We start from the raw sequence: 9,862 nt of genomic DNA, 5'->3' as shown, positions 1-9,862 counted from the left end.
AGACCTAGCGCCAGAACCGGGGAATGGGTAAGGGAAAGGGCGGGGCAGACGGAATAAAAAGTTCGGGAAAGCCGAGGACCGCGACCTTCCGCGCTTTACGGCCCCCACAAGGGTACGCCGGCGCGAGATCGCTACCGCGCACGCGCTCGCCGTGACGTCCCGCGGCGGCCCCGCCCTGCCACGTGGGGCTTGTTTGGGTCTCGCGAGGCCCCGCCCGGGTGTCTGGGCGTCGGCCGCGGTGGTCGGGCGGTCTTGGAATGCGGGCCGCCGACCCGGTTGACCTCTGCAGGTGGAGCCGGGATGTCGGCGGTGGGCCGCTCGCCCTTCTGTGCTGTCGGGAGCGCGGCGCTTCGCTCTGCCCTCCAGGCGCGTTCCCACTTCCGTCCCCGAGGGGTCGCGGCTCAAAGCCGCTCTGGTCCAGGGCGCGAAAGGGCGTTTGGACTTGCAGGTGCTCGCTCCTCTGGGGCGACACTGTAGGGGAGCTCCAGGAAATGCTGGTCCGCCGGCCCGGCCTGACCTCGGAGACGGGATTTAGAGGCCCTGAGCTCTGGGCGGATGTCACTGCGCCTTCCTGGTTGCTGGGCCGAGAAAATGGACTCGTTCAGTCCATCTTCTGAGAAGGCCCAGTCCAGCCCTCCCTTACTGTCACGGGGCCCTGTTTTCTTCCATTAGTGCCCCCAAATAAAGGTGGGATGAGGGAAGGGAGGACATGTTAGAGGAAGCAGGAAAAATAGATCTTTTGCTAACACGCATGCTTAGGAAACATGAGGTATCCTAAAATTCGATAAACAGTGAACTTGTATATGTCCAACCCTGAAACTTAGAGACTACAGGATTTCTTGAAAATTATATAGTTGGAAGCCTAAGCTATTTTACTCACTCCTGAGACAGCTGTGAATGCCTGATATATCCTTCTGAGGAATAAGAATATGCAACCTTCTAAAGTTAAGGGAAGGACATTTGGTTAAGAAAAGTGCTAAAATACTGCTGAACTCCTTGGCTCAAGAAAGCAAACAATGTTTTTGACTGGATATCTCTTCCTGGGCAGGAAAAAGAACCAGAATGCCTTAAAGAAACCAGCAAGTATACCAACTCCCTAGGACAAAGATCCTTTTTTGGGTCCTGGGATCTTTGAACATCTGAAGTGGGGGGAAAAAATGTATCTATATGGACTATATATACATGGAATCCCCCCCTTATTTATGTATATATCATGGAAATTCAGGGTCTCCAAAGCCCGGCCACCCATATGAGAGTAAAGACCCTTGAAGTCAGAAGCAGCTCCAGTAGAAGCAACCAAACTGGTGGGCTTTGAAAATAACAAGAGCAAGGATGACTTTCAGAGGCTGAGTGCAAATCTTCAGAAACTGAGTGAGTCCTCAGCTGAGCATGAGTAGTTGAGAACTGAGCAAGTGGCTGCCAGATGCTAAAAGCATTTTGGGACTTCCAAGCCAGAGACAACAGACATAGAGCTATATGAAATGAGCTCGAGAGGAAGGTGTTACGGAGCAGCACTCTGTTTAAATGGGGCTGTTCTGGGACAGCTTCTAGGCACATGTTTAGAATGGCCCTCCTCCTTTGCTTTTCCTCTTGGTGCTCTTTTTTAAAGAGACTTTGCAGAAAGGGAGTACAAATCTTCAAGCTAGTGTTTTATAGTCACATAGCTCCCATTGACGAGCTCATGAGAAAGCTAAATAGGTGACTGTATTAGGTTCTCCAGAGAAACAGAACCAATAGGGGAAAAAAAAAAGTATATATATATATATATATATGAAGAGATTAATTATAAGGAATTAGCTTATGCAATTATGGAGGCTGAGGGAAGTCCGAAGATCTGCAGTCAGCAAATTGGAGACTCAGGAGAGCCAATGGAAAAGTTTGGGTCAGAGTGTAAAGGTGCCTGAGAATCCGGGCTATTGACGGTGTAAGTTCCGGTCTGGAGTCTGATCCAAGGGCAGGGAGAAGAACTAAAGATGTCCCAGCTCAAGGAACACTGAGGCAAAAAGAGTTTCACTCTTCTACCATCTGGAGTACCTTTTTGTTCAACACAAGCCTTCAACATGTTGGACGAGCCACCCACACTGAGGAGAGCAAGTCTGTTTTACTCAGCTGCCCGCTGATTTGATCTCATCCAAAAACACTCCTCACAGACCAACCCAGAAATAGTGTTTAGCCCAAATATCTGGTACCACCTTGTGGCCCAGTCAACTTGACATATAACACAGTGACCTCAAATGGAAAGATGACCAGAGAAACTTTTAGGGAACCAACCACAATCCAAAGTAGAACAAAATAAGCACTCAGATGCTATTGCTGACTATTATAAATATGGTTAATGAAGTAGTCAAGAGGCTGTTACTTTGTGGTATTATGCCATTCCTAACATGAGCAAACTAAAACAACACAAACATATGAGCTGCTTCTTAGATCTTATCCTAAAATATAAGCAAAAATATTTGCCTTTATAATTCCATTTAAGATAAGGTATGCATTAAATGTCTATCAAGAACGCATTGCATTGTCTGCCTTAGTTGATCATGCTCTTCTAAAGAGTTGTTTTCTTTTTTATTTGTTGTAAGTTTACTTGGGCCATTGTAATAGTTTAGGAGTTACACAATATTTATCTTGGCAGAAATGGCCTTATTTTTGCAAAAATGTATATGTAATAACTCCAACCCATCATAAGTACAGAAAACTTAGTTTTTGAAACTATATATATTTAACCATTGCTTGGATTTTAAAATGAGACCAAGAGCGATTCCCTGAGAAAATATCAAATGTTTGGCTTCATTTAAGAATGCAGCTATCGGTGATCTTACAGTATTTGATAGTCTTCTTGCTTATCTATGAGTTCCAGGCACCAGAATTTGGGCAATTTGCAGTTATCCATACTAATGAAGAGGAGTAATTTTAATGACATAAATAATCTCAAACCACAGATGATCTGAAGCACACTGTACTTGATTGAGATGTTCTGATGTTTGAGTTTTGTTTTTCACATCAAGCTTTCCTATGTTTTGCTGACACACACCATAGCCTTCCATGACTCCATCAACTGCACAATGGGAGAAAATTCAGACACTAAAACCCTACCTAATATTTGGATATTTAAAGAGGAATCTTAAATAATCTATGAAGTAAATAAACCTTGTGCAGTTAATTTTAAAACTGAACATATACAGTAAATGCAGCTTGAGAAAAATGCTAATGGTGACTCTAGCTAAACCATGTCTATGTGGAATGGCGGGAACAGAAACATTCTCATCCCGCTACTGCACGCTTTCCTCACTAGCATCTCCCCATTATGACTCTAATGGGATGGTCCACTGCCATGCAAGGGTTTAATGGCAGTGGAGAAGAGGATAGAATTTTTTTTTTTTAATGACCTATCTCACCAATGTTCCGGCAGCTACATGCGGGAATCCCACAGGCTAACACGTCGGGAACAACCTCCTCATCCTGTCTTCCAAATCTCCTTCTATTTCAGGTCCACGAATGGGCAACTGAGCCCCAAACCGGGGAGTCCTCCAGATCCCCATTCGCTGGTTTCTCCCTGTGCCCCTAGTTCATCACCCAGCTCGACCTAGTCTGTGTCCCCGGAAGTCTCCTCTCTTCTGGCCTCTCGTTCCCCACCCCCGCCGCCAGAGGTCAGAGAGTTGGCATCCTTTGCTTCGAAGATCATCCCTAAAAAGATGTCCCTGCTTCTGACGTCACCCCGTCCTCACTCTGCAGGGTTGTCTCTCCCAAGCCGTCAGATCATTCTACTCACTGGCTTAACTTCAGGGCTCCTCGGGACTCCCCGATGCTGGGGAGATGTGTTCAGACTCCTTAGCCTGGCAGAGCACGGTCTCCGCAGTGGGACCGGCAGAGGTATCCCCAGTGGCTCTGGGGCCAACTGTGTGCGACAGATCCTATCTCACACCCTGCTCTCATGTCACACTCGGCCAAACCCATCTTCTGCTCCCAAAGATGCCCGTCCAGGCACCGTCCTTCTGTGCTGGAGGAAGAGTCCTGAATTGAGAATCAAATGATCCCCCAAGGGCCCCTCCCGTCAGCCCGGCAGACCCCTCCAAAATTTCAAGACCTCAGCCCACCATCACCAGCAGCTCCTCGGGGAAGCCTTTCCTTCCCACGACAACTGGCCTCCCTTTGGTGTGCCCCCCCTACTCTTTCCACCTCCGTCTTTCCTGGTTTTTCTCCCCTACTCGTTCTGTCAATCCCTTTGCGGAGGACTGGCTTCTCTGAACCCCCAGCATCTAGATCGTGCCTGGCATCTAACACATGATTGAACGAATGGGGGAAAGTGGACAGCAAAAGCTCTTGTTTGCCAATCTGCAAAATGGGATGATGTCCTGGCCTCAGAGAGCAGAGGACTTTGGGTTACTGCAGCTGGCCCTCTAACGGACCAGTAGGTGGCGCTGTGACATACGAATTGAAGTTTCTTGGGGCCTCCCACCCCTGCGTCTGGAGTGCAGATCTTGAACTAGAAACCCAAATCAGACTAATCAAATCTCCCCCTGAGCGGTGATACCCCATGTGGCCCCCAGGACTCAGGAGGGCCTGAGGAGAGGCTCCTTTGTGCAGCCTTGAAAAGAGGGACCTCCCCTTTCCCTCCTGCTGACCTCGCCTGAAGGGGTTCTGTGGACTTAGGGACCTCAGACACTTGGATCTGGGGCATCGTCTGACTCAGTCCCCAGAGTCCAGGGTGAAAGGGCTGTTGTCCTGTTTGATTAAGAACATGACTTTGGAGCTGACCTGGCCTGGGTCCCAGTGCCCGCATTGCCTCTCCCTTGGTGTATGACCCTGGGACGTTACCTTTCCCGAGCCCCCTCTGTAGTCGTCACTAACAGAGACTATAGAGAAGGGGGGAGGCATATAGGATGTGTGTATAGAGAGAGACTTATCTTAAGGACTTGGCTCACCGGACTGTGGCGGCTGGCAAGTCTGAGATTGCAGGGCAGGTTGGCAGGGTGGAGACCCCAGGAATCGTTGATGTCGAGGTCTCGAGTTCAAGGAGACTCTGGGGGCAGAATTCCCTTTTCCTCTGGAGACCTTAGTCCTTTTCTTAATGCCTTGAAGTGAATGCATGAGGCCCACCCACAGTATAGCGGGTGATCTGCTTTAGTCAGTCTACTGGTTTCAGTGTTAATCACAGCAAGAAAATACTTTCACAAGAATATCCAGAATAGTGCTTGACGAAACATCTGGGCACCCTGGCCTACCCAAGTTGACACATAAAATTAATCATCATAGCCTCTATCTACTCGCTTGTAAAATTGGTGATGACACCTTTCCTTTTTTTTCTTTTTCTTTTCTTCTCTTGTCTTTTATTCTTCTGTTTTTTCCCTTTTCTTTCTTTCTTTCTTTCTTTCTTTCTTTCTTTCTTTCTTTCAAGACTCAAATATGTGGATAAAATACTTGGTTCAGAGCACAAATTTCAGAGCACAACAGCTGCTTTTATTACGTTGCAAGGGGAGCTGCATGGCCTGGCACCTTAGGGGGTTGGAGACCCTGGGGGATTAGCAACGCTGAGTGATCCAAAGGGAATGAGAGTCATGAAGTTCAAGGAGCAAAGGACCTGTTAGGCAGATGCTTATGCTGGGACTCCCTTTGAACTGAGCTTATCATGACCTGTTTACTAACGACCTGGGCTTGATGTAAATTTATTCCAGGATGTGCCTGGGAGCTCAGCAAAATTGTCTGAGCTCAGTGAGCTTTTTTTTTTTTTTTTTAAGATTTATTTATTTCTTATTTTAGAGAGAGAGAGAGCATGAGGGCGAGGCGCAGAGAGAGAGGGAGAGAGAATCTCAATCTCAGGACCCCGTGGTCACGACCTGAGCTGAAACCAAGGGTCGTCCGCCCAACTGACTGTGCCACCCAGAGGCCCCTATCTTTTCGTGCCCAGGCTGTGCAACTATGTAGACGGTATGTGAGCAGTGCCACCCCGGGCGTCCGGTGGTCTCGGCTGACTTGGCCCCTGTGCTCTCCAGCTTCTTCAGGGCTGCGCCTGCAGCTGGATGTCTGCGCTCCATCCCTCCTTGGACCCGCTGGCCCCACTCTGCTGGCTGAGCTCTAGATCTCCTCCACTGGGCGACCCGTGAGGCTCGGCACAGCCTCTGCTCCCCTAGGCTCCAGCCTGTACATAACAGCAGCCTCCCAGGGAAGCTCTGCGTCCAGTCTCTGCAGCCCATGACTACAAGGGACCCATTCCCGCCAGCCTTGAGGAGCAAAGGCAGCTGGGACCCCTGGCCAAGGAGGGGAGTGCGGACACGGGGGCTCCTGGCCCAAGTCTCCTCCCAGCAGAGATCCCCCACTTGTGACCGGCTCTCCTTCTCCTGTAGCTTCTCAAATGGAAGTTTGGCAGAACCACAGGAGGGAGAAATCCCAGTGGCAATAAGTCTGGGGTGCTGTGCGTGAAAAAGCAAGGTCCCATTCTCCTTTCCAAATCCACTCAGTGCAGAGGTCTGGGCCTGACGACACACGTGCCTGTTGTAGGCTCCACCTTTTCTTCTCAAAATGCTCCGTAAACGTGTGGTCCCTATACTCTTCTCAGTACGGGTTAGGCCCAGACTCTCCGTATGACCCGGTGCCACATCTCATCCCACATTCTCTTTGCCTCGCTGGGCCCTGCTTTCCTCCTCCAGGCAGGATTCCGGTGTCGGTCTGAGGCTGCTCAGCCAGCCAGGAGCCGAGAGGAGCACAAGATGGGCATTCAGCCTCTAGGCTCCTGCAGACGCCGACTCCCATGGCAACGGCCGAGGCAGAGGCAGGAGCAGGGGACTCTGCAGGGTGAGGGGGCCCCTCCAGCACCCAGGAGCCCCCCGCCCTCCAGAGAAGCAGCCCTGACCTAAGGGAGCCAGCCTTGGGCAACTTTGGTCTCCGGCCTCACTGTCCGCCTCAACCATGCAAAGGCCTTGGGTCTTACTATTTTCCTAAGAGCTTAAGTGTGCGCTTTTGGTGACTAGTTTTTTTAATCTCATGTTTATTTTTATCAAAGTAACGCAGACACTAGTTTTAAGTCGAGCAACACCACGAGGCTGGTAATGGGAAACAGCAGTTCCCTGACCAGCCCAGCCTTCCGATTCTCAGAGAACTCTTGTCGTTCTTTCTTCTGCGGGTCAGTCAGTCTCTTAAACCGACCTTAACTGCTGTTTCTCAGACTGGAAGTTCGGCGAGTCGCCACTGACTCGGACAGCGAGGGAGCTCTCACATCGCACACATACTCGTTCCCTCCGTTTGCCCCCTAGCTTTTCTTAAAGATTTATTTATTAGTTTTGGGGAGAGTGGGAGGAGGGGAGGGACAGTGGGAGAGAAAGAATCTCCAGCAGACTCCCTGCTGAGCAAGGAGCCCAACGCAGGACTCGATCTCTTGACCCCGAGACCATGACCTGAGCCGAAATCAAGAGTCGGATGCCCAACAGACTGGGTCACCCAGGCGCCCTGCCACCTAGTTTTTCAACTCTGTTTTTCTTTTCCCTTTTGGATGAAATCAATATTATTTCCATTGTTTGACTTCATAAAAACAGTCGCAGCTGAGCCGTGTCATGTTATTATGATTTCAAAGGTACTGCAAAGTGGAAAGAAGTTTGCAGCGAACACCCAGGTACCCAGGGCTAGATCCTATCACTTTACTAAACATCCCCGGTCACATCTTTATTCGTCTGTCCCTTCGTCCATTCATTCATCTGTCTCAGGTTTGGTACATTTCAAAGCTTGGTCCCTTTTAATGCTGAATGCTATCCTATTTTATGGCCCCACACAGTTTATCCGTTCAACATGCCAAGGGACGTGGGGGTTGTCTCCAGCTTCGGGCTGGTATGCGTGGTGCGGCGCTCACTTGTGGCCAGTCTTTGTACGGACATATGTGTCCGTGTCTCCTGGGCAGATAATCAGGAATAAAATTTCTGGGCTTCATGGCAAGTATAGATTTAACTTTATTTTTTAAGGATTTTATTTATTTATTTGAGAGAGAGAGTGAGGGAGAGATCAGGAGACAGGGAGGGTCAGAGGGAGAGGCCCACTCCCCACTGAGCAGGGACGGCCGGAGGCGGGACTCGATTCCGGAACTCGGGGATCATGACCTGAGCCTAAGGTAGCCGCTCAACCCACTGAGCCACCCAGACGCCCCTATATTTAACTATTTAAGAGACTGCCAAACTCTTTTCCGAAGCACACTATTTTGCGTTGCCATCAGCAATATACGCAGCTTCCAATCTCACTAACACTTGGGAGCTCCTGTCTCTCAGACTAGCCTCCTCTTGGATACGTAATGGTATCTCATTGTGGTTTTAATTTTCATTTTCTTAGTGACTAATGATGTTTAGCATCTTTTCACATGCCTTTTTCCACTCATACTTCTTTTTGCGTGAAGTATCTATTAAATTCTTTTGCCCATTGTTTTGAATGGTCGTTTGTATTATTTCGTTGTAAGAGTTCTTTCTGTACCACATGTAAGCCCTTCACCAGACAGAGGATTTAAAAATACGTTCTCTCAGTGTGAGGCCTCTCTTTTCATCTTCATTATGGTGTCTTTTGAAAACCAAAAGTTTTAATTTTTATGAAATCTACTTTATTTTTTGTTTTATGAGTTGTCTTTTTGGTGTTGTATCTAAGAAATCGATGCCTGGGGGCGCCTGGGTGGCGCAGTCGTTGGGCATCTGCCTTTGGCTCAGGGCGTGATCCTGGATCCCTGGGATCGAGCCCCACATCAGGCTCCTCCGCTGGGAGCCTGCTTCTTCCTCTCCCACTCTCCCTGCTTGTGTTCCCTCTCTCTCTGGCTGTCTCTGTCAAATAAATAAATAAAATCTTTTAAAAAAATAAAAAGAAATCAATGATGCCTGACCCAAGATCACTAAGATTTTCTCCTATGTTCTTTTTTTCCCCTAGATCTTTTATGGTTCTTGCTTTTATACATAGGTCTAGGATTCGTTTGAAATTCATTTTGTGAGTGGTGTGAAATAACTGTCAGTTCATGGTTTTTTTAAGATTTTATTTTTATTTATTTATTTGTCAGAGAGAGAGGGAGGAGGGAGAGAGAGAGCGCGCACAAGCAGGGGGAGTGCCAGGCAGAAGGAGAAGCGGACTCCCCGCTGAGCAGGGAGCCCATGGGACTTGACCCCAGGACACTGGGATCATGACCTGAGCTGAAGGCAGACACTAACTGACTGAGCCACCCAGGCGCCCCCAGGTTTGGGATTTTACCACTTTTCCTGTGTCTTCGAGATGATCATGTGGGTTTTGTTTTTCGTTCTATTAATATACTGCATGACATTAACTGACTTTCTAATGTTCAACCAACCTTGTATTCCCGGAATAAATCCCACCTGGTCATGCTGTTGAATCCTTTTTATATGTTGTTAGGTTTTGTAATATTTTGTAAAGGATTTTTGTGTCTATATTCATTAGGGCTGTTGATTTATAGCTGTATTTTCTTGTGATGTCTTTGTCTGACTTTGCTATCAGGATAATACCAACCTTATAGAATGAGTTGGGAAGGCTGTCAGAAAAGTTTACGTGTGATTGGTTTTTTTCCTTCCTTAAATATTTGGTTGGATTCGACTATGAAGCTATTTGCACCTAAACTTCTCTTTGTGGGAAGATTTTTAATTACTCATTCAATTGCTTTTATTGTGATATCTGTGATATATCTGTGATATTCAGATTTCCTATTCTTTTTCGTTTCACTTTAATTATGATACTTATTATATTGTCTGTAAGTATAAATGGGAAGTCAATTGCAATACAGTATTATATTTACATATGAAATAGTACAATAATTACAAATAACAACATTCTTATAGTCTGAGTTATTACATTGTAACTCATTATAACTACAGTATAATAATATACTATTATTATAGTA

Source organism: Ursus maritimus, unplaced genomic scaffold (genome assembly GCF_017311325.1).
Source record: "Ursus maritimus isolate PB19 unplaced genomic scaffold, ASM1731132v1 scaffold_19, whole genome shotgun sequence".
Classification (NCBI taxonomy): domain Eukaryota; kingdom Metazoa; phylum Chordata; class Mammalia; order Carnivora; family Ursidae; genus Ursus; species Ursus maritimus.
The sequence above is the reverse complement of the archived record's forward strand: the minus strand, read 5'-3'. Positions refer to the sequence as shown.